We start from the raw sequence: 8964 nt of genomic DNA on the forward strand, positions 1-8964 counted from the left end.
ACTTCGCAATTTGCCCCATTTGATTTTCAAGATTGTGCAAGGAGGCGGTGTGATTACGAAGTGTAGCCTCGACTGATTCAAACCTTGTATTTGGCGATTGAACAAATCTAGCCAAGTGCTTTTCCAAATCTGTCATTCGGGTTTCCAAGCCTAAAATTCTGTTTTCCACTTAAGGGGCTTGTTGTTGTTGTTGGAAACTTGATGGCCCCATGGTCTTCTGTGGTCCTTGATTACTCCATGAAAAGTTGGGATGATTCTTCCAACCTGAATTGTAGGTGTTGCTATATGGATTCCCTTGAGGTCTCATTCCATTACCTACAAAGTCAACGTTCTCAATTGAAGAAACATCACCAATGACGATTGGACAATCGGAGGGAGCATGTCCTCCACCACAACTGGTGCAATTGGTCACGGCCACAACTCTATTCAAAACTATAAGATCTACCTTCTTACTCAAACTCTCCACTTGGGCCGCCAATGAAGTTACCGCATCAATTTCATGGAGACCGGCCACCTTTTTCTTCTCCCTAGCATTCCACTGGTAGCTATTTAACCCCATTTCCTCAATCAATTGACGAGCCTCATCGGGGGTCTTGCTACCTAAGGTACCTCCTGCAGCCGCATTCAAGAGTTGCCTTGTACTCGGGTTCAAACCATTGTAGAAGGTTTGAACAATCATCCACTCCGGGAATCCGTGTTGCGGACACTTTCACAGGAGTTCCTTGAACCTTTCGCACGTCTCAAATAGAGACTCCAATACCAACTGCACAAAGGATGAAATGTCATTCCTAAGCTTTGTTGATTTTTCGGGAGGGAAATAACGGGCTAGAAAAGCTTCTACCATTTCCTCCCATGTAGTGATTGATGCTCTAGGTAATGAGTGTAGCCACTGCTTTGCTTTCCCCTTTAAGGAAAATGGGAAGGCTCTCAATTTGATGGCATCATCCGTCACACCATTTATCTTCAGTATGTCGCACATCTCGATGAATCTCTCTATGTGACTGTTTCGATCCTCATCGGCCAAACCGTTAAATTGTGCGGATCTCGCAGAGATATGGATGAATGCGGCTTTTAGCTCGAAGTTTTGAGTCAGTAATTGGGGACGCACAATACTCAATTGTGTCCCCAACACTCGAAGGTCCGCATAATCGGATAGTGTTCGTTGTCGCTCATTTTGTTCTCGCCATGTTTTTCGCATCCTTCTACTTCCAAATCAGCCCAGATTATGTCGTTATTGCACGTGTTCTTTTCCCTTTTCTTCTAAGTGTATGTTCAAGCTCAGGGTCTCCTTCAATCAATATTGATGGATTTCCTTGTGTCATAACCTGGAGCTGCACCAAAAATAAAGAAAAAGAAAATCTGAATGATGAGAGAATAAGAAGATAAAAATTAGATTGTGTGGTGAAATAGCTAAGAAAACAAAGTGCAAACTATCTCTAAACGCCTAGCTCCCTGGCAACGGAGCCAAAAACTTGACAAGGTCCCCTTGTGTATATCCCGCAAGTGCATGGGTTTGTGGAAGTAATAATCCCGGGTGAGCGAGTCGAATCCATAGGGAGTAGGGAGTAAAGACACTTAATTCGATTCTTAGCAATGTGGAGTATCAACAATGATAAGTGTGATAATGATTCAATTCTCAACAATTAAAAGTAACAAGTAAGAGAGCAAAAGTAAGGAGGAGGCAAGACAATCGATAAAGATGGGGTACGTGGATGATGCTTCACCTAGGATAATCGCTTCAAGTGCAAGAACTCTCTATTATGCTTCCTAATCAATGCAATGGTGAGTCGTGGAAATCCTTACATACATAGTCCCAAATCTAAGGTCAACTATGCCTAACTCTATATATGTCCAGGAGGAGAAATCGAACAATCTCAACACCTCCTACTCGCATAGAGTTGCAATGAGCTCTAGGGATTCCAAGTGATAAATCTCTTCCTAGATTTAGACCTAACCCTTTGGTCCAGGCGGAAGGTCCCTAGCCACAATTAAGCCCTAGATACTAAGATCACCTCAATGCTTCACTCCATTGCACGCGCAACTTGGCCCCAGCGGAGGTTCATCCCTTAGACCATTCTCTCTATTATGGTCGCAAAGAACTCAAGGAACGGAGGTAGAATCTATCACGTCAGAGGGGAAAGGGGATGCTCCTGTACCTCTCGACTCATCCTCTCAATCCTCTCCAACCTAGCTTTGTCTAACGCTCGTGGTGTGTCACTCACTCACAAGGTTACTAACAAGAACTCTCATCCCTAGTGTCACTCTAGAGGAAACGTTCATACAATCAACCATTCAAGTTTGGAACTCATAATAAACATTAATTTATTGAAAGCATAATAAAGAAGTTCAAAGAAATGAATACATCCTACGGTTCACAGTCACCCAAGTATCCACTAGGGGTTTAGCTATCCATGGAGCTAAGTACAATCAAAGAAATCGAATGTAAAAGCAATGAATCCATAAAGAAACCCCCTCGATGGTCGTGTCGATGGCCTTTTGGAGAGTCCTCTACTCGTCGTCCAAGGATTCCCTCGTCCGGTATAGGATACGCCTCGACGGAAGCTCCCCTACCAACCTTCTTCCTCAGGAATGACGATGTCGGAGCCGTAGAACCTCTCCAAAACCTTGGCCAATACCCCTCAAAACCCTAGCCGAAGCCCTCTCTCAAGTAGGGGAAAAGATGGAGAAAAGAATACCAAAATCGAGGCTGAATCGGCTTTAAATAGGGCTGGAATCAGGCAACTCCATGGGCGTGGATGCTACACGCGCCCATGCGGAATTTCCACACGGGCGTGGATAATTTCCACACGCCCGTGTGGGTTCTCTATTTCTCTGATTTCTCGGCCGACTGTCAACATTGCTGCTACAGTACTTGCTACACTATTGCTACATTGCTCTGCTACAGTCTTCGACCTGAATAACTTCCTAATTCCATACTTTCATCGGGGTAACGCAAATGGGCACACATTCACGTCGTGAATTACTTGCTTCTTCAATGATATATATGTTGGTGGAGCTCTTGTTCTTGTATGCATAAGACAGAATGCTCGAGTGTGACTGCCTTTGTGCCCCTCCAAATGGATGTGCTCACTCGAATGCGAGGAGGTTGGCACACACTCTAGCATCTCACATATGTCCTATGTCTTCGCGTTTGAACCTTAGCAAGATCTGCTCCAAAATAGGTGCATTATGATCCACATTGGCCTATTTCCTTCATACTCAGCCTCACAACCATACCTGCATAAAAGTGACATAAAAACACACATATTAATGTAAAAACCTGAGAAAAGTAATGCTCAACATAAGGAATGAACACTTCGCATTCATATCGCAAAAGCACTTATCACTTTGTCATGTCGTGGCGATAACACAGCTGCTCTGACCAGGCAGGACTTATTCTTTTTATACTCCATGGCCCGCAATGTGCTGATTCACTTGGGGTGCATAGTGGTGGATGTTCTGAGGTACCAGGGTCTATATTATTGCTTCAGCTACCCCAAAGACCGCTGGGAGCAGAGGAGATACAGTGGAGGATTCCAGACAGGTTCCTAGATCCAGTGCAGCAGAGGGGCCTCGAGCTTATGATCGTATTGAGAGGCTTGAGAGCGATGTGAGAGAGATTCGGACCGAGATATCGGAGCTCTGCGCAATACAGTCAGCTCAATGTACAGATCTTATGGCCCATTTTGACTTCCTACGAGATCTATTGAGATCCAGACCCTCAACATCTCCTATAACAGCACCAGTGGATCCACCTTATGTTTCCCCACCACCAGCAGTAGCAGAGGAACCGACACAGCGTGACACCGACATTTGACTTTATTTTTCTGCATTTTCTTTATTTTGCATTTTATTTTAGACTTGTTCACTCAGAAAGGATTCTCCTTCTGAGTTTATTTTCATTTTGCAGTTCGAGTTGTATTCATTGTCTTTCTTTTATATACTCAAATTATTTTGTTTTTATTGAGCTTCACTGACCCCCTCATGTATGCATGCAAATGGTCTTGTCATCTTGGGAATTGAGACATTGTCATGGGCACGGCCAAGGTGCTTAGGCACTTGGCCGTGCGAGCTTCACAACCTGTTGGAACATTACTCCCAAGGTATTATCTTTACCAAATGCGACACTAGGAGTCAGGGGAGTATTGTTTCAATTGTTTCACCCACATTTGCAATTCATTAATATATATTTTGAGTGAGCTTGCATATGTACATTGAGGACAATGTACAACTTAAGTGTGGGGGGAGTTTCATAGTGCACACATCGTTTCTATTATTCTTGATTGATATACATGCTCACATAGCCAATGGTGGTTCACCTTAGTTGCATTGATTGTATTATTGAGTTTAGGTGAATTTTTAACATTAAAATGTCTTCATGCTCTAGTTTTTACTTGAATTTCTAGGAATTTTTACCCAATTGACATTTGTTGCACTACTCACTCTTTAAACTCTTTTGGAAACTCATGTTCGATGTTAAAGGGACTAGTTATAGTTGTGTTTTGTGTAAAAATAAATAAATAAATAAATAAATGAAAAGAAAGAACAAAATAGTTTTATTATTTATTTGTGCTTTTTGGGTGGAAAGAGCTACTGACAAGGTCCCCTTGCTTATATCCCGCAAGTGCACGGGTTTGTCGAAGTAATAATCCCGGATGAGCGGGGTCGAATCCACAGAGAGTAGGGAGTAAAGACACTTAATTCGATTCTTACCTATGTGGAGTATCAACAATGATAAGTGTGGTAATGATTCAATTCTCAGAAATTAAAAGCAACAAGTAAGACAGCAAAAGTAAGGAGGAGGCAAGGCAATCGATAAAGATGGGGTACTCAGATGATGCTTCACCTAGGATAATCGTTTCAAGTGCAAGAACCCTCTAATATACTTCCTAATCGATGCAATGGTGAGTCATGGAAATCCTTGCATACATAGTCCAAAATCTAAGGTCAACTATGCCTAACTCTATACATGTCCCGGAGGAGAAATCGAACAATCTCAACACCTCATACTCGCATAGAGTTGCAATGAGCTCTAGGGATTCCAAGTGATAAATCTCTTCCCTAGATTTAGACCCTAACCCTTTGGTCCAGCGGAAGGTCCCTAGCCACAATTAAGCCCCTAGATACTAAGATCACCTCAACGCTTCACTCCATTGCACGCGCAACTAGGCCCCAGTGGAGGTTCATCCCTTAGACCATTCACTCAATTATGGCCGCAAAGAACTCGAGGAACGGAGGTAGAATCTATCACGTAAGAGGGGAAAGGCGATGCTCCTGTGCCTCTCGACTCCCCCTCTCAACCCTCTCCAACCTAGCTTTGTCTAACGCTCGTGGTGTGTCACTCACTCACAAGGTTACCAACAAGAACTCTAAACTCTAGTGTCACTCTAGGGGAAATGTTCATATAATCAAGCATTCAAGGTTGGAACTCACAATAAACATCAATTTATTTGAAGCATAATAAAGAAGTTCGATGAAACGAATACATCCTAGGGTTCACAATCACCCAAGTACCCACTAGGGGTTTAGCTCTCCATGGAGCTAAGTACAATCAAAGAAATCGAATGTAAAAGCAATGAATCCATAAAGAAACCCCCTCGATGGTTGTGTCGATGGCCTTTGTGGAGAGTCCTCTACTCGTCAGTCCCAAGGATTCCCTTTCGTCCGAAAGATAGGATACGCCCGATCGAAGCTCCCCTACCAACCTTCTTCCTAATGGAATCACGATGTCGGAGCCAGTAGAACCTCTCCAAAACCTTGGCCAATACCCCTCGAAAACACTAGTCGAAAGCCCTCTCACAAGTTGGGGAAAAAGATGGAGAAAAGAATACCAAAAATCGGGCTGAATCGGCTTTTAAATAGGGTCGAATCGGGACGACTCCACTGGGCGTGGATCTATACACGCGCCTCGCAGTAATTTCCACACTGGCGTGGATAATTTCCACACGCCCGTGTGGATTCTCTGTTTCTATGGTTTCTCGGCCAGCTGTGAACAATGCTGCTACAGTACTTGCTACATTTCTCTGCTATAGTCTTCGACCTGAATAACTTCCTAATTCCATACTTTCATCGGGTTAACACAAACGGTCACACGTTCACGTCGTGAATTACTTGCTTCTTCAATGATATATATGTTGGTGGAGCTCTTGTTCTTATATGCATAAGACGGAATGCTCGAGTGTGACTTCCTTTGTGCCCCTCCAAATAGATGTGCTCACTCGAATGAGAGGAGGTTGGCAGACACTCTAGCATCTCACACCTGTCCTATCTCTTCGCGTTTGAACCTTAGCAAGATCTCCTCCAAAATAGGTGCATTATAATCCACATTGGCCTATTTCCTTCATACTCAGCCTCTCAACCATACCTGCATAAAAGTGACATAAAAACACACATATTAATGTACAAACCTGAGAAAAAGTAATGCTCAACATAAGGAATGAACACTTCGCATTCATATCGCACAAGCACTTATCATCCACCTTGACAAGCACATCTTCGATGATACTCCTCGAATGTCTCACCATTCGATCCGCCAATTACAAAGTCATCTGAGTGGGTCTAAGCTCGTCTAAGCCTAGCTTCAGAAAGAAGGTGTATGGAATGATGTTGATACTAGCCCCTGAGTCTGCCAATGCCATTTCTTAACCCAAATTGCCAATATTACACTGAATGATGAAGCTTCCCCAGTATTTCTTCTTGTTTCGGCATGTTCTTTTGCAACACCGCCGAGCAAGAAGCATCTAAGATCACCCGAAGCACTCTCCTCTAACTTCCTCTTGTTAGTCAACAAGTCTTTCAAGAATTTTTGCATACTTAGGCATTTGGACCAATGCCTCAACAAAAAGGAATATTGATGTGGAGTTGCTTGAACAAACTCAGAACTTCTTGTACTCGCTCATCCCCTTGGTCATTCTTAAATATAGAAGGATAAGGGATTCTTGGCTTGAAAGGTGAGTGTGCCACCTCTTTCTCTTTGCTTGCTCCCTCCTCAACCTCTATAACCTTGGGTGTGTGTTCATTGGGCCTCTCGCTTGGAAACCCTACCTTCAACCCTCATGACCACTTTCTCAAAGTGATCGCCTCACATGCTCTCTAGGATTAGTCTCAGCATTACTCGCTAAGCTTCCTTGTGGCCTTTCCAATAAAGAAATCGCCCCTACTTGATTTTTCAAGATTGTACAAAAGAGGTGGCATGGTTGTGAAGTGTTGCCTCGACTCGATTGAAAAACCTTGTATCCGACGATTGCACAAAACCTAGTCAAGACCTTTTAATAAATCACTATTCGGTCTCAAAACCCCGAAACTCGGTTTTTTTCATGTTTGGTGCTTGTTGTTGTTGGAAACCCTGTGGGTCTCCCATGTCCTTCTCGTGGACCTTTGGTTGATCCACAAAAAAATTGGGATGATTCTTCCAACCCGGATTGTAGGTGTTGGTATATAAATTCCCTTGGTTCCTCATTGCATTACCCACAAAATCGACATTCTCAACCGAAGATACATCACCAATAGAAATCGGGCAATCGGAGGGAGCATGTCCTTCACCACACCCGTGTTAGTAGTCATAGTCACCACTTTTATTCGGGTTAGAAGATCTAACTCTTACTAAATGATTCCACTTGAGCCGCCAATGAAGTTATCGTGATCTATCTCATGGAGCCCGGCCACCTTTTTTTCTTCTCCCTAGCATTCCATTGGTAGCTATTTTTACTCCCATTTCTTCAATTAGTTGACGGGCCTCACCGGGGTCTTACTACCCTAAGGTACCTCCCACCGGATCCAAGAGTTTCCTTGTACTCTGATTCAACCCGCTGTAAAAAGGTCTCAAAAATTATACACTCCGGAAATCGTGTTATGGCACTTTCTCGTGAGCTCCTTGAACCTTTCCCATCGCCTCAAATAAAGACTCCAATTCTAACTCGCATAAAGGATGATATCTCATTTCTAAGCTTTGCGATTTTTCTTGGAGGTAAATAATGGGCCGTAAAAAGCTTCTACCAACTCCTCCTATGTGGTAATCGATGCTCTAGGTAATGAGTGTAGCCACCGCTCGCCTCCCCTTTAAGGAAAATAGGAAGGCTCTCAACTTGATGGCATCGTCTGTCACCCCATTTATCTTAAGCATATCACACACCTCGAGAAAGTTATCTATATGACTGTTTGAATCCTCATTGGCCAAACAAAATGAACTGCGCAGACATTACAACATGTGGATGAATGCCGCTTTAGCTCAAAGTTCGAGTCAGTAATTAGTGGACGCACAATACTCGATTGTGTCCCTTATACTGAAGGTCTGGGATAATCGGATAATGTTTCGTCGTTGCTCATTCTCGCTCAACCATGTTTTCGATTCTTCTACTTCCAAATCAGCCTAGATTAGACTGGTTCTGCATGTGTTCTTTTCCCTTTCTTCTAAGTGCACATTCAAGCTCTGGGATCTCCTTCAATCAATATCGAGGGTTCCCTCGGTCATAACCCTCGAGCTCGCACTCAAAAAAAGAAAGAAAAAAAGAAATCAGAACGATGATAGAATAAGAAGAAATGAAGTAGAATGAATGAATAAATAGCTAAGAAAAACAAAGTGCAAAGTATCTCTAAACATCTACTCCCCGCAATGGCGCTAAAAACTTGACACCGCCCTCGCGTATTTCCGCAAGTGCACGGGTTTATCAAGTAATAAAAATCCCGATTAGTGGGATATCATATCCATAGGGAGTAGGAATAAAAAAACACTTAAATTGTTTCAGTAACTCAAGTGAAAGATGAATAGTGATATGTGTGACAAGATGTGAAATAACAAAAAGTAAAAGAACAAGAAAGAGAGCACCAGTAAAGGAGAAGTAAGGCAATCGATATAAATGGGGTACCCGGCTATTGTTCCAAGTAGGACAATCATTTCAAGTGTAAGAACACTCTATTATACTTTCTAACTAATGCAATAATGAGTTATGGAGATCCTTAAATACA

The 8964-nt window shown here is 42.9% G+C and overlaps 1 non-coding gene across 1 annotated transcript; it reads left to right on the forward strand.

The window, feature by feature from the left end:
• The first annotated feature begins 689 nt into the window (after positions 1–689).
• Positions 690–796, forward strand: LOC120256005. Its single transcript, XR_005535164.1, has one exon. It is a non-coding gene; the product is annotated as a small nucleolar RNA R71 (small nucleolar RNA).
• Positions 797–8964: the final 8168 nt, after the last annotated feature.

The sequence above is a fragment of the Dioscorea cayenensis genome, unplaced genomic scaffold, assembly GCF_009730915.1.
Source record: "Dioscorea cayenensis subsp. rotundata cultivar TDr96_F1 unplaced genomic scaffold, TDr96_F1_v2_PseudoChromosome.rev07_lg8_w22 25.fasta BLBR01001263.1, whole genome shotgun sequence".
NCBI classification, from domain to species: domain Eukaryota; kingdom Viridiplantae; phylum Streptophyta; class Magnoliopsida; order Dioscoreales; family Dioscoreaceae; genus Dioscorea; species Dioscorea cayenensis.